Source organism: Dasypus novemcinctus, chromosome 13 (assembly GCF_030445035.2).
Source record: "Dasypus novemcinctus isolate mDasNov1 chromosome 13, mDasNov1.1.hap2, whole genome shotgun sequence".
NCBI classification, from domain to species: domain Eukaryota; kingdom Metazoa; phylum Chordata; class Mammalia; order Cingulata; family Dasypodidae; genus Dasypus; species Dasypus novemcinctus.
Window position 1 is genome coordinate 23388476 of NC_080685.1, and position 21901 is coordinate 23410376.

Consider the following 21901-nt stretch of genomic DNA (forward strand, 5'->3'; position numbering starts at 1 on the left):
TCCTGCCTTTTTTTGGTTATTGTTAGCTTGTATGATTGTTTTCCAGCCATTCACTTTCAATCTCCATGCGTCTCTGGGTCTAAGATGTGTCTCTTGTAGACAGCATATGGATGGGTCATATTTCCTTATCCAATGTCCCAGTCTGAATCTTTTGATAGGTGAGTTTAATCCATTGACATTCAGTGTTATTACTATCAAGGAATTATTTGTGTTAGCCATATTTTAATTGGATTTGTGTTTGTCATATTTTGTTTGTTTATTTTTTTGTCTTTTTTTGTTGTTGTTGTTGGTCTTATACTCTCCTCCAACTTTGCCTTTCCTGTTTTTTCCTTTCTTCCTGCAGAACTCCCTTTAGAATTTCTTGAAGGGGAGGTTTCTTGTTGGTATACTCTTTCAGTTTCTGTTTGTCTGTGAATATTTTGAACTCTCCATCATGTTTGAATGCTAGTTTAGCTGGATAGAGTATTCTTGGTTGGAAGTTTTTTTCCTTTAGTACCTTGACTATATCATACCACTGTCTTCTTGCCTCCATGGTTTCAGAAGAGAAATCAGCACTTAATCTAATTGAGCTTCCCTTGTATGTGATGGTTTTCTTTTCTCTTGCTGCTTTTGGGATTTTCTCTTTGTCTTGAGCCTTGGATAATTTGATAAGTATATGTCCTGGGGTGGGCCTGTTGGGGTTTATGACTTGTGGAGTGCGCTGTGCTTCTTGGATATGTACCTCTGTCTCTTTCAGTAGGTTTGGGAAGTTTTCAGCCATTATTTCCTGCAACACTCCTTCTGACCCCTTTCCCTTCTCTTCACCTTCTGGAATGCCTATAATACGTATGTTTGAGCGTTTTGCATTGTCATTCAGGTCCCTAAATCCTAATTGGATTTTTTCTATCTTCTTATTGACCCCTTCTACTATCTGTTTGATTTCTGATGTACTGTCTTCCACATCACTAATTCTCTGCTCTGTCTCTTCTAGTCTGCTGATATTTGCTGCGAGTGTATTTTTGATTTCTTGAACTGTGGTGTTCATTCCCATCATATCTGTTATGTTTTTGCGTATGTCTGCAATTTCCCCTCCAAGTGATGTCTTCATGTTGTTAACCTCTTTCATTACTGCATCAAATTTGTCGGTGATAAATGTTCTGAGTTCTTTCATTGCTTGTGCCAAGTTTTGCTCCCCTTCGTGATTATTGGTTTGTTGATTGGATTCAGTCATGTTTTCCTGGTTATTGGTTTGGCTTGTAGATTTTTGTTGCTTTCTGGTCATCTCTTTATTTTGACGAATTTAATCAGTTCCTTAGCTTCTTTGTCTGCTTTTGGAGGTTAATTAGTTGTTATTTTTGCATAGGTGTTATATCTTCTCTTTGTCACTTTTTTCTTCTTATTCTAGTTACTTGTTGTTGGTTAAGTTCACTTTAGAGGAAAGTATTAGTGTTGGGGAAAGGCAATTGTGTAAGCAAGGGAAAAGTGTAAAGTAGTATTGGTAATGTATGTTAACAAAGCAAGAATATGAGATCTGGGAGGATGGAGGTTAGATTCATGTAGATTGTATAGAGTTATAGCTGTAGGTAGAGTACCTTTTATGAAGTAGATGACTGAATATGGGCGAAATATGGTATGAACTACAAAGCTATTGTTTTCATGAGAGAGGGAAAAAGAAAAGAAAGGTAATAGTTTCAAGTGTGGATAACAGACAGAAAACAGAACAAAAGTACTAGAAACTAAGAGTTAGACACTTTGTGGATCAAAGAACGGGAGGTAGGGGGTGGAATATAGGAGAGACAGTAGATGATAGTGGATATCAAGATGTAGGGGAAGGGGGATAGTGTAGGTAGCCTAAATCAGTTCACACAGAAATGAGGCAGTGGAGGATGGGAAAACCCAGCAAATGTGAGGTGTTCCCTGTAGCACCTATTGTGTACTTGAATTAAAATAAAATAAGTGGAAAATGAGGGACAAGAGGGAAAGAGAAAACCGAGAAAGAAAAGGAAAAAAAAAACTAATTATAATAAAGAAAAAAAGAAAGACAAGAAGAAAGGAAGAAAGAAAACGAGGATAGGCAAACGGTGGGGAACAGATAGGGGGAAGAGAGATACAGGTATACACGTGTCACAATTGCAACACTATCTAAAACAACAACCAAAAAAACCCCCCAAATAACTGTATAAAAAAAAAAGGACTTTGGGGGACACGCTAGGAGAAAAGACAAGGGGATAATGCAATATTAGCAATCAGGGCGTCAAAAAGAGTAAAAAATAAGATAAAGTGAAAATAAAAACAAAACAATATGAACCAATAAAGATAAAACGCAAACGTTAAGGTCCAGGGCACTCATGGACCCCAGGTAGACCCCAGGGCGTGATGGATTCAGGGGTGGAAAGTCTGAGACACTGAAGACTCAAGAGGTGTGAGTCTGGGGTGTGGACCGCCAGAGTCCAGGGGACCCAGACCTGGCAACCTCAAATCTGGTCCACAGAAAGCTTAGGAGCCCCGCAGTGCAACACAGCCCTCAGGGATCCCTGTAGCTGGGTGCCAGCCCCGTGGGGGAAGCCAGATCCGCGAATTCTATATTGAATGTCTGATCCCTGCAATTCACCTACTCCTCAGGGTTTCAGCCTTTGGACAGCTCGCTCCCTGTGCTCCCATGCAATGGCCACTTGAGGGCGCCTCTACACCACGGCCAGTTCAATGACCCAGATCCCAAGCCCCGCCGGGTGGGGTGGGCTTCAGCTGGAAACGCCGAAAACAGACTCTAAGATCTGAAATCCCAAACTTCGCAAAATATTCCCCAATCAGCTTCCAGATGTGTCCTCCTCCCTCACTGCACCCTACAACAGTCTCCCAATTGTGTCCCCTTATTGCCCCAAATCCAATTCCGTTGCAGATCGGCAGCCGGACCTGTGGGGATGGGGCTCCAGGCGGAAGCACTGCCCCCCCTGTCCGGCGACCAAAACGTCCCCCGCTTCACAACAAAGCACCGTCTGTCTCCCCGAATCGAACTGCAAAGGAGTCTTGTCCCAACAATCCCTCACCAGCCAGCCCAGTATCGGCGAATTTCTCAGCACCGCAAAGCCTTCAGAAAAAGGAAAAAACAAACAAAAACCCCCTGGCCGCCGCGGCTCCTGAGCTTCAGGAGCGCCCGCTACCGCGGCTCCGCCCACCCACGGAGGGAACTTCCCGAGCCCAGCTGGGACCTCCGTTTATATATTATAGACATATCCTCTCTGTTACCTTCCCACCGAATTGACGTCCAGACACCTTCCAACCAGCAAAAATCCCCGAAACAGCGCAGTCCCAAAGAGCCTTCAACGCTGCCCAGCCGCCCCCTGCAGAGACATTACCAGGCAAGCTCACGCAGCCACCATCTTGCCTCTCTCTCGCTTCTCTGTCTTTAATGCTTTCCTTAATTCTGGGTAAAATTCCTCTCTTGATGCCTCTAGGTCAACAAAAAAGTAAAAGGCAAGGAAATACAAGGGCAGGTATCTGAAAGGGAAGAAGCACAACTGTGGCTTGCAGAGGATATCATCCTCTCTATAGTAAAACAAATGATCATAAGACATACCAAAGAAAGGAGGAAAGGAAGAAGGAAGGAAGAGAAAAGAAAAAAAAAGAAAAGGAAAACCTAGAGCACAACACGTGTGGCCTGGACATGGGTGCTGAACTAGGAGGTGATCCTGTGATGCAAGCAGTTAGTATTTGGTCTCACGGCCTGGTCTTCTGTCCAATGCAAGCGTGTAACCGAGGACTGACTTGGGGTGAATGTTTACCATTTTAAAACAGCCAAACACCCGAGAACTTCAGCCTTGGCTATGGAATTGGTAGAAACATGAAGGCCTGATTCAAATATTAGACTTGAGATTTGCACAAAGAGAACAAAGGAAAGTGGCAGGAGCCAGAGGCCAAACTGAAAAACTAACAGATGTGTTTTAGTTCACCTTGAGCAGGCCCCTCGAGCAGGCCCCTGAGCAAGACAAGCCCTAAACGGGAACCCAGAGCTGCCCTTGCACTCAGGGGTAAGCACCTGCCACTGGAAAGGAGTAGTGGTGTTTTAAGGTTTTTGTAATTGGTAACAAATGTTCCACAACAATGCAAGGTGTTGCTGGAGGGGTGATGTAAGAAAATTCTGCATAACTGTTTCGTAAGCTCACAACTTCTCTAAAAAAAAAAAAATAGGGAATGCTTGTAGCTCAAGTGGTTGAGCGCCTGCTTCCCATGTATGAGGTCCTGGGAAAATTTTAAAAATATATATTTATATATTTAGTTCTCCCACTCTTAAGTGCATGTCTACTGTGAAGAAAACAAAAGGAAACATCTCCCACTTGAACCTAGAAGAAATGACTTCATACTTTCTGCTGAAAAAAAGAAAGAGGAAGAAAATAAGAGAATTAATAATGCAATCAGACTAGGGAAGTGGCGGTTCCTTTGTAAAACAAACAAAATAAACAAAAAACAACAGCAAAAAACAATGCACAGTTAGTAAGAATGGAAGGTTCCCAAGAAGACACCAAGTTTGTCGTCAATGGCTCCCGTGAGAGCAAGGGGAGATGCCTTGCTTACACGCCCTCCCGCTGAGGGTTAGACACAGAGGAGAGGGAATGGGCCTGTAGGTGTGGAGGGGATTATACCATGGGGAATGGAGAGCAAGCGCCTCACATTTTAAAACAAGCTGGCAGCCGCCGTCCCTGGGTGGGCTCGAACCACCAACCTTTCGGTTAACAGCCGAACGCGCTAACCGATTGCGCCACAGAGACGTCTACACGCCGGCTTCCTCCTCGCAATGGCTCCCGAGCATTCACTAACCACCAGGCGGTGCCGCTTGTCTCCGCAGAACAAACGCGCAGGCGCCAAGGCTTCGGGAATTGGACGGGTTGGGGCCACACGTGGGACACCCGGGCGCTGGGTGGCTCCGACGCTGCGACGGCCGCCGGCCCCTCCTCTCCTCAGAAGCCAGAGCCCCCCGGGGGGGCCGGTGCCCGCGCCCCCCAGCCCCTCCCCGAGCCCGCGGGGGCCGTAGGGAGCTGCGCGTCCCGTGGGCGCCTGCGCGGCGCTTCCCGGGCTTTGCTCTTCCAGCCAACCGCCTGCGCCGCTCGATCCCGCCAGCGGAGCCCGCAGGGGCGGTGGGCGGGGGCGGAGGAGGCGGCGGGGCCCCCAGGGCCAAGGGCGAGCGAGTGGGGGAGCGAGGGGAGGCGGGGCCGGGCAGCAGCCCTGGCAGCAGGCTGTGCAGAGGCGAGGCCGGCTCCCGAGGAGGGGAGCAGTGGGGAGGGAGGGACAGAGAGGAGATGAAAGAGAAGGATGGAGACCTGTAGCTGCCCAACTGCAAAGCAGCCGAATAGTTTCAATCTATTCACGACAAAAGTAGGAAGGCAAGAAGAGTCGTTGTCACGAGCTTTGTAGCGATGTGATCCTATGGTACTTAGCACTCTACGTTGTGGCCGCAGGAACATCGGTCCTAGTCCAAGTTCGGAGTTTTCTTCAATATTTTTAAATCAAAGTAATGCAAGCAAGTAGTTTCAAAAAATGGTATAGTACTAGGTGGAAAACAGCAATCCCTCTCGCCAAAGTCCACTCCCTGGATAACAGCTACTTTCACTACGTTAGCTCTTTCCTTTGATATTCACTTCCATAATTCTAAATAAAGCCCTTATGCTACTATTATTTAATTAAAGGTTTTGAAATGTAATACATTCACATGGTTCTCAAATAAAGCATACAAAAAGATATACAATAAAGAGAGTATCCTGCCAACTCTTGTCTTCCATCCAGCTAGTTGCTACTCAACTCCACCTTTCTCGGGTAACCATTGTTATTAGTTTCCTATGTATACTTATATACAAGAAAATACAACGATGTATTTAATTTTTCCTACCTTTTTTAACATGCAAAAGGTGGTATAGTAGCCTATATCTGTAATGATATCTCACAATAATAATAATAAACAATGGAAACAACTTACTGGCTTGTTTCTACTGGCACTGCATGTCCATCCTGGGTTGGCCAGAGACTTTGTTTCACATCTTCCTCACCCAGGGTGCCAGGCAAACAGAGGCTCTATCATCTGCAGGGCCATGCTTGCAATGGCATGGGCAGGGTACATTTTAAGTCACTCTCTGGTCTCTAGATGCTTCCTCCCAGATGTGACACATATCACTTCTGCTCCCATTTCATTGACTAAATCATGTCACACAGACCTGACAGTTCAAAGGGAACCGAAAAGTACGAAATATCCTGGGCCCAGGACATGGAGAACCAGACATGCTGGGAACAGCAAGGAAGGTCACCTCGTATACACATTGTTCTGCACTTGCTTTTGTCAGCAAAGAAACCATTGAATTAAGCATGTCATCTTAGTGAACAGAGAGAAAATCCTTATTCTTTTCTTTAAGGCTGATGGACATTTGTATTATTTCCAGTATTTTCTTTACAAAAATGCTACAGTTGGAATAATGAGGGTGCTCTGGGAATGACTGGGGTGATGAATGCACAAATATGGGAAAACACCAAATTCCTTTGTTGTACTCTTTGGATGAATTCATCCTTATTATTACATAACAATAAAACCTACTTGAAAAAAATTAATTCCATTCAAAATAACATCAAAGAATAAAATAACACTTGAGAGCAAATGCACTAAAAGGTTTAAGCTTGTACTCAGTTGGTACAGACTTTCCTTGAAGGTGAGGAAAAGTATTTACTAATGACTTGTGACTGTAGCAAAAAAAAAGTGAACATAATTAGTGCCCCTCAATTGGACACCTGATATTTATTAAAGTGGAAAGTCTGTGTTGCACTTATGTATATCTATGCAATTGTAGCCAAAAATATTGCAAATGTGATTAATACCCTGGATTATACATGTGAAATTAACATGAAATGACTGTTACATTAATACATATATATGTGTGTATATGTGTATGTATACACACACACAAACACAATTAAAAGAGCCTCGAGACCTGAAGGCAAAATCAAAATTACCCACATTTATTTATTTTTATTTTAAGAAAGAGAGGAGAATGAGAATGAGTGCAGAAAAGTATATCTAATCACCCCAATTTGGTGGAAAAACTAGACATTTGCCACGCGTACCCTTAGTTGCTGGGCAGAGCCTGGTGAAGAATGTTCGGGGAAGGAGAGGGTCCACGGCCAGGCCACCGCCCCACTACCCTCCACGCGGGGGGCCCTCGGGGGCCTCCCCCAGCGCACCCCCGTCTCACCTCGCAGGCTTCTCTTCAGAACGTGGAAGCAGCCGTTCCCCAGCCAGCGGGCTGAGCAGAGCACCCGTCTCCAGGGGACGCACGAGGACGCGGCCTGGCTGGTGGCTGCGTGGTCCTGCATTAAGGGCCGCATGCGTGTGTCTGCGGGACCCCGGGAAGGAGCGCAGGGCGCGGGCTGAGGCCGCCGCGGGGAACTTGGGGACACGCTGCGGCCCTCGACCGCCGCCCCTGCCGCGTGAGGAGGGAGCGCAGGCAGGACCCCGGCGCCCCTGACGAGCCCCGCCCGCCTCTCCCGGCCTCGGGGCGTCGCTTCCGCCTCCCCCGCACTCAGAGAGGAGTTTCCTCAGTTTCCCCTCCCGTCGGGACCGTCAGGACGAGGGGCAGTTCTTCCTCCCCACGAGCGGGAGGACGGCGGCGCCGCGGGGAGCAGCAGCTCGGAGCGGCCGTCCTTGCACTTCGGGTGCGAGGGAAGCGCGCCGACCAGGGCGCAAGGAAAGAAACTGTGGGAGGAAGAGGCACAGCCCTCCCCAAACGTGGCTTCCCTTCACCTCCACAGGAGATTCAAGGAGAGAAAGACACTCAAGGCTTTCCGCCAACAGCAAACTCTCTCTTCCCTTTTGGTCTTTGCCTGTGTGGCCCTTCTAGAGACCTCCCCACACTGTAGGGAAACCGCCCTTACGTCCTTGTGCAAATTCCCACTCCATTTCCAGTGAAGCAGGATATTTTTTAAAAGGCCAATAAAAGAAGTTGCAGGAGATATAAAAGATAAAGTAAAACTACCCTCCAGTCTACTGGAGAGGCTGGGCTTGGATCTGATCCTGGTGTCCTGAGGTCCATCGTGGTGTGTGAAGCTGAGAGGGAAGGCACGGAGGCGCTGAGCCTTAGCGTTCTTAACTCAGAGGAGCCCGTAGTGCATGGACTTTTGCAGATCTTCACAGCTTTCTGCCGTGGCCCGATGGCAGTGAATGTGGCTGCATAGAAGAAACCTGTGGCAGTGACCCTACTAAGAAACATCAGAGAAAACAGTATATGAAGGGCCTGGCATAGGCAAACAACTGGGACAAGCTGTAAGGTCCCTGCTCCTCTATCAAATTATTAAATGTTTTTTGGTTGGGTAAGACAAACCTATACCATCTACTGTATTTGATAAACTACAATGTTTCCTCATGTTAATAGAACTTGTAATATTGTTGGAACACTAAAAAACTTGTATCTCAGTAAGATGTATTAATTCGGAAAGGTTCTTCATGGGAGTAGGACGGCCTCCAGCAGGCTGCTTTTAAAAATAAAAAAGAGGGGGAAGGTGGATATTAACTTAGCCTGTGAATTGGCTGTGGCCAGCACCAATATTGGCTTTGGGTGGGGTTTGTGGCAAAGGCAATATTCTAACTAAGTACCCCTTGGATTTTAGTCATAATTGTGGGAAGAGGCCAAAAGTACTATATAAAAAAGCAATTGTGTGCAGCATAGGAAGCCCTGCTGCAAGTGAAAGATCTAAGCCAATAGTGTCTGGTCACTCTGAAGACTGCCATCCCTATCCAGAGGTGGACTGCAGATACTAAAAGCAGAACAGGAACAAGGGACTGTTGTGAATTACCCTCTATGGGGGAGAGATCTGTAGAAGAACATCTGGGACGCCTGCCAGTGGTGACAGGTAAATGTCAGTAATGTCCCTGCCCCCTCCTCTAACATCCCTCTCAGGACTGTTGAGGCACATGCCTCAGGAAGCTCCAGAGCCATACAAGTGACAGCTGAGAATGACGCAGAGTGGCTCCACCAGAAAAGTGAACATCGTGAATACCAGCCCTTGTGGTGCCAAGCACAGCAGTTCCCGCTGCTTGCTATTCACCAACAGCGTGTGGCCTTAATGTCACTTCAATGACTGTGACATCAGCACCCTCCTGCTCTTGGAAGGGGCAAGATACGCTTTCACTACCACAGACACTGCAACAGGACTCCTATAACAGGTCAGCTATTGCTTTCTGCCTGGAAAAAGAGTCCTCACAATGATGGACTAAGTTTAAATTCAACACTGAGTTGTGGCCCCAGGTCCAGTGAAGATGCTAAGAGCAGGACCAAGGAAGGCACTGAAATTATGTGATAAACTTCCAGCATGCCACAGCCCCAAATGAGGAAGTAACAATAAGTCGTCATTGCCTATGCCTCAAACTACACAAATTGGGGGAAGTGAGACATTTTTGATTGAGTACTGGCCTATATAGCCTTGCTGGTAGGAAATCTTAAGTCCATGAGAAATAAGTCATCACTAGTTGAAAGTCTGTATAATCAGCTGTAGTTATGGATTATGTATAAAATGCTGTTCTAAACTTGGAAGAAAAATTACAAAATGGAATGAAGGCTTGAATTGCCAATGGACCAGTCACTAAACCCTATGACTTGGGGAGAAAGTCGGGAAGGAGGTATTCTGGGAGAAATGTTGCTTGTTGGTCTTTGTTTCTTTTGAATTTAGTCCTCAGAAGCACACAACAAGCCCCTTCAGGTATGAAGCACCAAGAAACCACGGAATCTGCCTTCATTGCTTTATAAAAACAAAACGGGGGAAACGGGGGAAACTGACTTACCCGTTAGCTCTTTGTTGCACTTGTTCCCTGTTACTGTAAACATTGCCGTGCTATTGAGGAACAGCTGCTCTGGCGTTCCTAATAATTATGATGCAGAAACTAGGGTGGGGCTCTCAATTTCAGAAACTGTGAGTCCCCTGGTCCCATCGTTACCTCCTCTCCCCTGTCTTTCTCTTTTTCCCTTTATTTTGTAAAGTTCTGCATTGCCTTCCCTTCAAGGCAACCTATCATGCAGCTGATTGTAACAACTGAGGGCAAGCTTTATCTTCATATATCTTTTTATACTAAGGATATATTACACATCTATCCAAATGCTTTGAACACCTTGCAAAGCAGATGCATACTACTGCCATCATGATGACAAGACCGAGTCATTCCTTTGGCACAAAAAACACCTGGAGAGATTTAACGCCACTGACCAAATTTGTTTCTCCATTATGTCTCGTGTAATCCTGGCCTTTTTCTTGGCATTCTACTTCTGTTGCTTATTTCTTCCCCGAATGAGAATTGGATTTACCAAGCCTAGCAAAGGAGGTCCCTTCTCAGAACCTCTGAGTAGCACCATGGGGTTGACAGTTGAAGGTTTGGGGTCATCAACCAGGGCCGGGATGAATTTGTCATGTTTTTGGACAGGAGTCTGTCATGCAGTTGGAAAGGGCCTTTTTCAGACTTGCACTGACAAAAGAGGTGTTCTGATAGTTTCATTTGCCCGTCGTCACTTTATCCTGTTGCCTGAGCCAAGTGTCCTTTGCAAGCTTTGGCTTTGGGTGTTGTCGCTCGGTCTTTTGACTCTGTCCTCTGAAAATAACAGTGGAAAACTGCCTCAGAAAACTTGAGTGTCGTTAATAGCCATTCTTCGTGAAGGCAGTTGCTGAGAGAGAAGACTCATTATATGTGGCACTGGTGGTTCAGTGGTAGAATTCTTGCCTCCCATGTGAGGGACCCAGGTTCAATTCCTGGCCAGTGCACATTGCCAGCTGGAGGAGAGGTTTTCTATTTCCTTTCCAGCCTCATACCTCCCTCACCCTCATTTTCAACCATTACCCAGTGCCTGTCACATCTTTTCCACTTCTTACTGCCAGCACTGGGTGCCCCACAAACCCACTCTTCTGCCAACACTCTTACAACTCAAAAGCGCAAAAGGCACTACAAAACCAGTAATACTTGGCTCATGTTCTCTTCTCAGTTCATTTCTACCTTCCAAAATCCTGCATTTGTCTTCAATTACTGCTTCTACCTGCTTTTCTCCATCTCATTCCTTTTCTGCCTTTGGATTGGGGGACTGAGCTTGTTCAGGAGTTCCCAGGATTCTCATTCAAAGGGGTTTACCACCCTCGAGGGACTCTTTTGACTGCACCGATATGCGCAGTGTTTTCATCTTGGATCAGTCCAGAATATATTCTAATTTCAATTACCTTTTTTACTTTGGTACAAGGATTCATGGAAAGGGTTCCAAAGACATGCAAGTTCCTTCTTATATTTTCGGAAATGAATTCTAGATGTCGACTGAAAACGATTTTGTTTTCCTTCCTCCAGGCTGTTTTGGAATTTGCCTCTACTGTCCCTTGGCAGTCAGGACAGTCAGGAAACACCACACCAATCTCATGCCCTCACTGGAAGGGGAAAACCCATGAGAGCTCAAGCTTGTGGCCATGAATTCTTGTGACCTGTTTTTTTTGTTTGTTTGTTTTTTTTTTTAAATTCCTCCACCAGATTCAGTTTGTAAAGTCAAGGCGACTCTTTACAAAGAATCTGGGATTTTGAAGGGATAGGAGTAGATCGGATCACACTTTCCTGGAGGTCATAGAATTTGCTGCAGCAGCTTCTTGGGGCAAGGACCTACTGAAAGTCTTCTCAAAATCGCCTGGGAAAGAAATTGAACTCAGTCCTCTTTGTCCTCAAGCCCACTGAACAGAATTCCTCATAAACCACGTTAGCAATCAACCTCAGGGCATATGCAGCTTTGGGGCTCCATTTTTACTTAGTGCCCTGGCACCTGCGAAGGTTCCTGGCAGGCTGGCCATGCACTTCCAGTCTAAATGTTTTCACACTATCAAGTTTTAAAAGAGAGAAATCATCTCTAAAAGACATTGTGTTCTCTTACTTACAAAACAATTACAGGATGACACCCCGGTGGTAAAGGATGGATTTAGAATCTCTGGACTAACAACAGGCCGCATGAGAAAAAGGGAGAGTGGTCCACCCCTCCTGTACCACTTGCCAGAGTCTTGCTCCAACCAGCTGGTGCTCTGCACTGTCTGCACCTCCAGCTCCATCCACTGACTGTCTCTCCACAAGTCCGTCTGGCCACACCTCCCCACCCCAGCCCCAGTCCTAGGTGGGAGTACAGCCAGGTTACCTTTGGCGCTCACTTCAAATGCTCAGGTTGTGGAAATGGTACACGTGGGCTAAAGGAAACTTGGGTAAGGCAATCTGGCATTCTGTGTAGCTTGGGTGGATCTTGGGAGGAGAGGGGCATGGATTCCGTGTGGGCATGTCCCTCCACATTATCCTCATCTAAGGGAGAGAGCTATAGCCAGAAGAAGGGCCAGGGCAGATTCTTTCTTCCCTGGCAAGAAGCACAATATCCTGTATAAAAGCGAGCGTACCATGGGAGCACACACATTCCCCAAGCAACGGTGAGATCCTGATATTGTCATCACTAGCCACTTTAGGTTCGCTCATTGGGACCACACAGAGAAAACAGGCAAGTGCAGGCAAAAGGAAGTGAGTTTCAATGAAGCCAGGATGTTGTGTCCACTGCTCCCTAACCTTGTGGGGAAGCAGCTGTGAAGATTTGCCCTCAAGGCTGCTTGTTGGCAGAATGTGTGAAAGTTATGCATTGACTGGTTGGCGAAAGGATGGCTGAAAGAACACAAGTGCCAAGGAGAGATGTCTGTGAATATTCGATAGGCAATTTATCATTCACCAATAGAGTGGTGTTTGAACAGTTTTAATATTTTCGGGCATGGAAAGGAATGCAATTGGGAAAAAAGGAATTAGAAAATAATGACCCAGAGGCTAACACGGATAACCATGGTAAGACTAGGTGACAATTACTGGATATTAATGTCACTGTTGTACCTTGTTGTACCTTGGTTCTGTTATGTGTCAGGAGAGCCATAAAAAAGGGGTGATTCTGGGGTGGTGGGAGTGAGGTTTCTGGGGCAGAAAGAAGACCAGAACAGAAGAGGAAGCGGAGGAGGAGGAATCCAAGTGAGCCACCAGGAGTCCACGGATAAGCCAGCCTGAAGGCGCGGTGGAGGTGGAAGCCAGAGGCTGCCAGCGTTATGACCGTGTCCTGGCTGTGCTTGCCAAGTCTGCCATGAAACACAAAACCCCGCGGGAGAGCGCCACGCAGCCCCCACCACCCCAAACTGCACAGTTGAGTTTCCCCGATGCGGGGAAATCGCAGGGCTCAGCAGGTCCCCAGTGCACTGGACCAGCCTCGCCCTGGGAAAGCCACCGTCGTGACCGTGGTGTCCCCCCTGCCAGGTAAGCACGCAGGCAGCGGGCGCCCGCACGCCGCCACCGCATTCTTCCCGCCGCAGCCTCCCAAGCCGCTCTCCCCACGTCGTTCCAGCCCCGGGCGCCAGCCGCAGCCCACGGCGTGGGAACTCCCCTGCCCGGAGCAGGAACCGTGGCCCGGCCGCCAGGACGTGGCTCCTCTGCATCCGGCACAGCTGCCTCTGGGGCCGCAGTCAGCCTCACCTCCCTGCGTCTCCGCGGGGCTCTCAAGGGACACTGCCTGGACTCCTGTCCATCCGCTGTCTCCAGCCCGCTGGGCGACACTGCGTGGCCACGAGAAACCTGCACAGCGCCGAGGTGGGCGGCGGGGGCGGCTGGGGCAGGGGCCGTTTACGGGATGAACCCACCCCCGCCGTCTGCTTGTGGGTGGGGCCGGGGCGCAGGGCGCCGTCTGCACGTCCTGGGGTTCATTTGTGCCCCTGCCTTCTGCTCCTGGCGCTGAAGGCGCTTTCCCATTTCCTCCAGGCTCCAAGCTGCGCGCGTGGGGCCCCGAACCTCCTCACTTACGGCGGGCGGCCCTCGGGGACCTCACCCACGCTCACCTCCCGCCCCCCTCAGCGGGGGTCGCGCCCCGTCACCTCCTTCACAAGCCTAATAAACACTTGACCAGCAAACGGCGCCGAGGAGCCCGAGCTACGCCCCACTTGCAGGCGAGGCGGGATCCCTAAGATTCGGTGCCCCGGGCCCTCCCGGACCCGCCCCGGCCTCCGCCTGGGTGATTCCCAGCTCAAGCAGTCCCGCCCCTGGGGCGGGGGCGGCAGGGGCTGCAGAGGACGCCTGCTTGAGTCTAACGCCTTAGGGATTAGAATCCCTGCATGCGTGGCAGGGGAAAGAGGTTGAGAAACTCTAGATCAGCCGCTTCCTCCGTGAGCGGTGTGGACTGAGGGGAAGACTCACAGGCCTGAGAAGCGGCCCAGAAGCCCTTCTTGCGCGTCCCCCCAGTTTGGGAGTGGTTGCCGAGTCTCTTGGCATTCGGGGACAGCTGACAGGCTTGTGGGGATGCATCAAACCCCAATCACTGGTCCCACGAAGCCACACAAGGGGGGAAGCCTTCCCTGACCGGGAATCGAACCCGGGCCACGGCGGTGAAAGCGCCAAATCCTAACCACTAGACCACCAGGGACGTGTGGGTTATGTTCTTGCCGCACTCCTCCCGCCTCCAAAATCCTGGACACCCAGGGCCGGAAAGGGGCCCCTCCCAGAAACCTTCCCAAACTCAGGGCCTCCCTGCTTTCTCCAAAAGGCACCCCGCACGCCACGCACTGAGCGCCCTGCCAGACCAGGGTCCTGCCGGCAAGACCCATGAGGACCACAAGTCAAGGAGCCGAGGGCCTCGTGCTGGGCTTGCCAGGAGCCAAAGGCGGACACACGGTGGCGGGAGCCAGGCCTGTGGACCAGGTGGAGGGGAGGCAGCGAGAAGGGGAGAGGCGCCAGGGAGCCCAGGAGGCTGAGCACCCACGGGCCTGCCTCTCCCGCCTCCTAAAGGACTCAGGCAGATGCCATGACGGAGACAGGCTGGATGGAAACCTCCTTCCAGGAGCAAGGCCTCCAGGTCAACTAAACTCCGGCTCCTCTGCCTACAACCTGCCGCACCTGCAGTTTTCCCAGCTTCGCTGGTGGAAGCGCCGTCATCGTCTCAGTCCCAGAAACGCGGGGCTCTCTTTGCCCCGGGTCTTTTCCTCAGACGCAACATCCAGCGAGTCAGCAGTTCGTGCTTCCTCCAGGGCCCGGCGTGGACTCTGACCTACACCGGGCTTTCTCCTCCTGGGCACTATGGATATTTACCTTGGACAGTTCTTTCTGGAGGCTCTCCTGTGTCTCTGCCGACTCCATGGTGGTAGAACGCCCACCCACCAGCACCCACACACAAAAAAACAAAAAACACAGAGGGCTAGGGTAATCAAGTACCTCAGAAGACACTCAGGGCTAGGTGGATTTGGGAATGGGAAGTCTGTGATATTGCAGACTAAAGGTTTGTGAGTCTCTGGAGCGTGGGCTACCAGGGTTTAGGGGATACAGACCTTGGAACCATGCATCTGGTAAACACAGGGTTTGGGAACACTGCAACACAGCAATGTTTTCAGGGATAACCACAGCCAGGCCGCCAGCCCTAGGGGAGTGGTCCCACCCACAACTTCTGACCTCCATGTCAGAAACCCAAAATTCTACCTCTTGCAAGAATCTCTTCTCTTACTGTCTCACCAAATCAACGTCCAGACACCTCCTGCCCTGCAAGTCCCCGAAACAGCCCACTCCAGCAGGACTCCAACCCTACTCAGCCGCTTCTTTGCAGGAGAGATTATGAAGTGCACACACTCAGATGCCATCTTGCCCCACCTCCCTCTTATGGACTCTTTATTTCATGTGGTAGTTGTGAAATACCCTTCCTCATTTTCCAGTCTGTGTATTTGCATCTTCTCTTTTCTTGGTTACTTTAGCTAAGGGGTTTTTCTATTTTGTTGATTTTCTCCAAGAACCAGCTTTTGGTTTCATTTATTTTTTCTAGTGCTTTCTTATTCTATTTTATTTAGTTCTGCTCTAATCTTTGTTATTTCTTTCTTTCTACTGCCTTTAGAGTTAGTTTGTTGTATTTTTCTAATTCCTCAAGGTATTCAGTTCATTTGATTTTTTTTTCTTTCTCCTTTTTTTATATACGCATTTATGGCTATGAATTTTTACTGCTTTTTCTGCATCACATAGGTTTTGATATGTTGTGTTGTCAATTTCATTTGTTTGAAGGTAGTTACTGATTTCTTTTGAAATTTCCTCTTTGACCCACTCTTTGTCTAAGAGTGTGTTGTTTAACTTCCATATCTTTGTGCCTAATATAGTTCTTTGGCCCTTAATGAATTCCAGCTTCATCCCTTGTGGTCAGAGAAATTACTTTGTATGGTTTTAATCTTTCTGAGTTCACTGAGAATTCTTCTGTGACCTAGCATACGGTCTATCTTGGAGAAGATCCATGTGCACTTGAGAAGACTGTATATCCCACTGTATTTAGGTGTAGTGATCTGTGTATATCTATCAGGTTGAGGTCCTCAAATGTATTATCCAAGGTCTTTGTTTCTTTATTGATTCTCTGTCAAGATGTTCTGTCTAATGGTGATAATGGTGTATAAAGTCCCCCACTATAACTGTAGTGGCATCTATTTCTCCACTTAAGTTTTCCAGTGTTTGCCTTATGTATGTTGAGGTGCCATGGTTAGGTGCATAAATGATTATGATTGCTATTTTGTCTTGAAATATTGCCCCTTTTACTAATATATAGTGTCTTTGTCTCTTACAATAGTTTTTCATTTAAAATATATTTTGTCCAATATTAGTATAGCTACTTCCACCCTTTTTTGGTTATTATTTGCTGATAAGATGGTTTACCAGCCATTCACCTGAAGTTTCTTGAATCCCTGGGTGTAAGTTGGGTTTCTTGTAGACAGCATATAGATGGGTCACATTTCCTTATCCATTCTGCCAATCCGTGTCTCTTGATTGGTGAGTTTTATCCATTATCATTCAGTCTTATTACTTGCAAGGAATTACTTATATTAGCCATATTTTCTATGGGTTTATGTGTGTCATATGTTGCTTTTATTTCTCTTTTTGTCTTTTCAGTTTTTCTTACATTCTCCTACAGCTCTCTCTCCTGTTTTTTCCTTTCAACCTGCAGAACTCTCTCTAATATTTCTTGAAGAGCAGATTTCTTATTGGCATAATCTCTTCATTTCTGTTTATCTGTAAATATATTGAACTCTTCATCTTTTCTGAATGCCAGCTTTTCTGGATAGAGAATTCTTGGCCAGAAGTTGTTTTGTTTTGTTTTGTTTTGTTTTTAGCATCTTAACTATGTCATACACTGCCTTCTTTCCTCCATGGTTTTAGATGAGAAATCAGCACTTCATCTTATTGAACTTCCCTTTTATGTGATGGTTTTCTTTCTCTTGCTGCCTTCAAGTACATGTGTTAGAGTAGGCCTGTTGGGATTTATACTGTTTGTGGTGGTTGCACTTCCTGGACATGTACATTCATCTCCCTCCATAGGACTGGGATGTTTTCATCCATTATTTCTTCCAAGACTCCTCTGTCCCCTTTCCCTACTCTTCTCCCTCTGGGATGCCTATATTGTGTATGTTTGTGTATTTTGTGTTGTAGTTCAAATCCTTAGGACCTTCCTGGATTTTTTCTCTTTTTATGTATCTGTTCTACTATCAGTTTGATTTTGGATATACTCTCTTCCACATGACTAATTCCTTCCTCTGCTGATTCAAATCTGCTGTTGTGTGCTTCCAGTGTATTTTTTATTTCTTTGATTGTGCCTGTCTTCACCATTGTATTTGTCATCTTTTTATCCATGCTTACAATGTCTTAAGTATATTCTCCCAGTATCTTCTTAACATCCTTCATCTCTTCCTTCACATCATTAAGTTGGTCCATGATATTTGTTTAGACAGCTTTGACTAGTTGTTCGATGTTCTACATCTCTTCCCAGTTTGTAGTTTGTTCTTTGTACTGGGTGATGTCTTCCTCTTTCTTGGTATGGCTCACAATTTTTGTTGCTGTCTGGTCATCTTTTTATCTTGATGGGTTTATTCCATTGATTAGCTTATCTCTCTGCCCTAGGACTTTGTTTAGTTGCTGTTTTTTTGTATATGTTAATTTTTCTCATTGACACTTCTTCTTCTATTTTCTTGCTGATTTCCATGTTCCCCTGAAATAGGGAGCTGAGATGGTGCAAGAGAATGATCACCTCTCTCCTACTCTGGAAGTCCCCAGGTTTGGTTCCCAGAGCTACTTAATGAGAATACAAGCAGGCACAGAAGAACACACAGCACATGGACACAGAGCAGATAATGGAGGGAGGGTGAGAAATAAAGAAAAAAACAAATAAATTCTATGTTACCCTGAAAGAAAATGTTTAGGTGCAGAGAAAGTGAAAGAGGTAAGAAAAGTAAAAGGATAATACTACTAATAATAGTAAGAGTTAGAAGAGGACCTGTATAAGACTAGGAAAATATTTAACTCAGTAAGCAGTGTCATGTAATAGGAATAATAAAGTGGAGTACCTACAATGAAATGGGAAACCAAACAGTGAAATATATATGGAATGAATTAAAAGTCTAGAATGATAAGGAGAGAGGGAAAGAAAAATGAATGGACAAAGGAAAAAAGTTAATAAATGAAAACAGAATAGATGAGATGAAATAAAAACCAGAAAAACTGAGGACTAAACACAGGTGGAATGTAAGAACAATGACTGAAAGCAGGTGATAGAAAGATGAAGGAAGGGAAAAAGATAGCATTGGTAAGCAAAATTGGTATACACAGAAAAGGGGAAATCTAGGAAGAGGAAACATGACAAACAAGAAAGAAGGCAGCTGCGATTAATTTTACAAAAGGGGGATCAGGAAGAGAGGAAAAAGAAACAAGAAAACAAAAACAAATTAACAAACACGTAAGCAAGCAGTCAAGCAAAAGCTAAGGAAGAACAAATTTCCCTCTTAGGTCCCTGTGGAGCTTCAAAGGCTGAAGGTGTTCACCAGTGAAGTACCCTGCAGCCTTCCCTGTGCAGGTTTTTGGACTGTGTTTTAGAGAGTAAACTAAGTTAAATTGTTTTAAAAACTAACCTTTTTGGGGGGGGGGGTGGGAAATAAGAGACCCAAGAGCAGCTAATACAAAACTAATAATTATGTGTTCCCTGTCCTGAAGGATCAGCTGGATGTTTGATATCCCAGTGGATCACTGCTCTAAGAGGAGCTGGGAATTGACCTAGGGATCTCATGCATTCAAGGCAGACATTCCTCCACTGAGCTAAATTTGCTCTTGGGCCTGTTAGGTCTTCTGAAAGCTCTCCAGTCACTTTTCCTCTTGAGTAGGTTTGACTCTATATTTGTATGGATTCCTGCTGATTAGGAGTCTGTCCCTGCCCTGTTTCTATTCTTATTCCTCTCTCTCCCAGGGCAGCAGGATGCACTAACCTGTGTGAGGAAATCACACCTCACCTCTGTCAGGTTGAGTTCCCATTGGAAATACGAATGGGACCCTGTGACTGAACTCACCGCAGGAAAATGACTCTCATCAGTCTTCCAGACCACCACTCCTTCAAGGGGATCCTAAACAGGCTCTTGGAAGCTTATTAAGCCCTTCCTACTGCACACCTTCCTTAGGGGAGTTGAAATTTTGATAGTTTTCACCACAGGACTAGACAATTGCCTTACTCTGCCTCTTCCTGGCCAAGTTCCTCAACCCAAGTTGGCTAGGGAATCCTGGTTAGCTCCAAGGGTGAAGCAGCCTGAGGAATGGGGAACAGGTTATTTCAACCCGAGAGACTGCAGGAGCCAGGTGGGAGGGGAGCAGTTGGGAAGACAGAGCATCTGACTTTGACTCAAAATACTCAGGGTCTTGACTCAACGTCTCTGGCACCAAATGTGTGCTCAGCAGAGCACCAAAGCGGTGGGGGAAAGTTCTCAACCATGCCATGAATATTCAAGGTGTGTCTCTTCAGGCCATGGCTTTGGCCTCAGCTATTAACTGACAGGTTGGTGGTTGAGCCACCCAGGGCACCAGGCATGTGAGCTCTTCATAATTTATCAAAGTCTTTCATCCCTACCTAATTTACAGATAATAAAACTCACCCATTTGAAATCTACAATTCAATGATTTCTAGTACCTTTATACAATTGTACAGCCATAAACATAATCCAGTTCTAGAACATGTTCTTGGATCTTCCAAATTCCCTCTAGCCCCTTTGCAGTCAGTCTCTGCACTATCTCTCAGCCCCAAGCAACCACTAATTTGCTTTCTAATCCTATAAATGGTCTTTTCTGGACAGTTAATGCAGATGGAATCAGACCATATGTGCTCTTTTTGACTGGCTTCTTTCATCAGCATAACGCTTTTGATGTTTATCTATATTGTGGCATTTATCAGATTCCTTTGGGTTTTTTTTTGTATTGCTTAATAGAATTCCACTCTGATGATGCCCCACATTTTGTTTATCCATTCCCCAGTTGATGGGAAATTGAATTGTCTCCATCTTTTGACTATTATAACTAACAAAGTCTTGAACATTCATGCACACATCTTTTTAGACATACTTTTACAATTCACTTGATCTCTAGAAGTGGACTCACTAGGTCCTGTAGAAAGGTTAAGTTTAACTTTCTCAGCAATGGTCACACTAATTGCCAATATGGCTGCACCATTTTTATATTCCTGCCAGCAGTACAGGAGGCTTCCAGTTACTCCACATCTTCAGCAGCTCTCTGTATTTATCTTTTTGCACAGAGTCAAAGGAATGGTGTGAAGTGGCATCTCACTCTGGATTTAATATGAAATTTCCTAATAGCTAATGATACTGAGAACCTTTTCAAATGCTTAGGAATCATTTATATGTATTCTATGGTAACTGTCTATTCAAGCCTATTTCTGGTTTTAAAGATTGGGGTTTTTCTTATTAAATTAAGAGTTCTTTTTATAGTGTGAATGCAAGTCCTTTATCAGAAACATGATTTGCAAATATTATCTTCTAATTTCTGGCTTGTCTTTTCATTTTCACAATGGTGCCTTTTGAAACTCAAAAGGTTTAATTTTAATGAGGTACAATTTATTAGTTTTTTTTATAGCTCATGCTTTGCGTGTGTTGTCTTAGAACTCTTGTCTAATCCAAATTCACACAGATTTTATCCTATCTATGCTTCTTTAAGTTTGAAATGTTAACTCTTACATTTAGGTCTCAAGCCATTTTGAATTATTTGCTGGGTATGGTGTGGTATCAAGCAAAGTCCCTCAGGGGAGGTTCATCCTTCAGGAGAACATGGAGTGTGAGTTAAATCTAAGAGTCTTTCTGCTCCAGTCCAGGAAAAGGAGATTTCCTATGTTTGCCCTAGTTATTGATTGTTGGGGAGTGGGGTAAATGGGGTTTGGGGGTCACACACTCCCTGGTTATTCTGGATGAGGTAGAGCAAAGTGGCTCCAGTACCCTAAAGGCAGAGCCCTCAGAAGCAAAACCCAAAGCAGGGGAAGATGCCCAGAGGTTAAAAGGGCTCCCTGTTGATCTGGCTGAGCTGCTAGAGGGTCTTCTTCTGGGAGGATGGAAAGGAAGGCTTGCACACAGCCGGAACTAGGAAACCCAGGACTGGGCATAGGAGCAGAGTCAGGCTATTATGTAGGTTACTACTTATTTTTGCCAATGGAAAAACAGTGTTGTTTTGTGCTTTTCCTTTGGTTATCATAAACTGTCTGTACCAGTAATCTAGAGTTACAACTACAAAGGAAATAGGGGTATTTGACTATCAAGGATCCTGACAGATAAGGAGCCAATCTGAGCTCTGAGAGGATTTCAATGATGTTTGAATGTTCCCAACCCAGAGACCCTATATTATTAAGGTTGTTGGGTTTCCTGTGTGTGCTACAGGTAGACATGCACATTAACGATGATACTTTTAGCACACAAATAGACTAGGAAACCTGCTATTACACAGACATATCACATTACTTATCACCCTCCTTGTGCAGCATCCAACAGGGGATGGGGAAAATGTGTAATTCTGGTTTATTAGTTTAAATTATTTTGCATCCTCAGATTGAAT

At 46.1% G+C, this 21901-nt stretch overlaps 4 non-coding genes across 4 annotated transcripts; 1 reads left to right on the forward strand and 3 right to left on the reverse strand.

Annotated features, from left to right (window-relative positions):
* Nucleotides 1-4671: 4671 nt before the first annotated feature.
* On the reverse strand, nucleotides 4672-4745 carry TRNAN-GUU (transfer RNA asparagine (anticodon GUU)). Its single transcript has one exon. It is a non-coding gene; the product is annotated as a tRNA-Asn (tRNA).
* Nucleotides 4746-10687: 5942 nt separating this feature from the next.
* TRNAG-CCC (transfer RNA glycine (anticodon CCC)) lies at nucleotides 10688-10758 on the forward strand. The gene has a single exon. It is a non-coding gene; the product is annotated as a tRNA-Gly (tRNA).
* A 2373-nt stretch (nucleotides 10759-13131) lies between these two features.
* Nucleotides 13132-13293, reverse strand: LOC111758859 (U1 spliceosomal RNA). Its single transcript, XR_002793003.1, has one exon. It is a non-coding gene; the product is annotated as a U1 spliceosomal RNA (small nuclear RNA).
* Nucleotides 13294-14369: 1076 nt separating this feature from the next.
* On the reverse strand, nucleotides 14370-14441 carry TRNAE-UUC (transfer RNA glutamic acid (anticodon UUC)). The gene has a single exon. It is a non-coding gene; the product is annotated as a tRNA-Glu (tRNA).
* Nucleotides 14442-21901: the final 7460 nt, after the last annotated feature.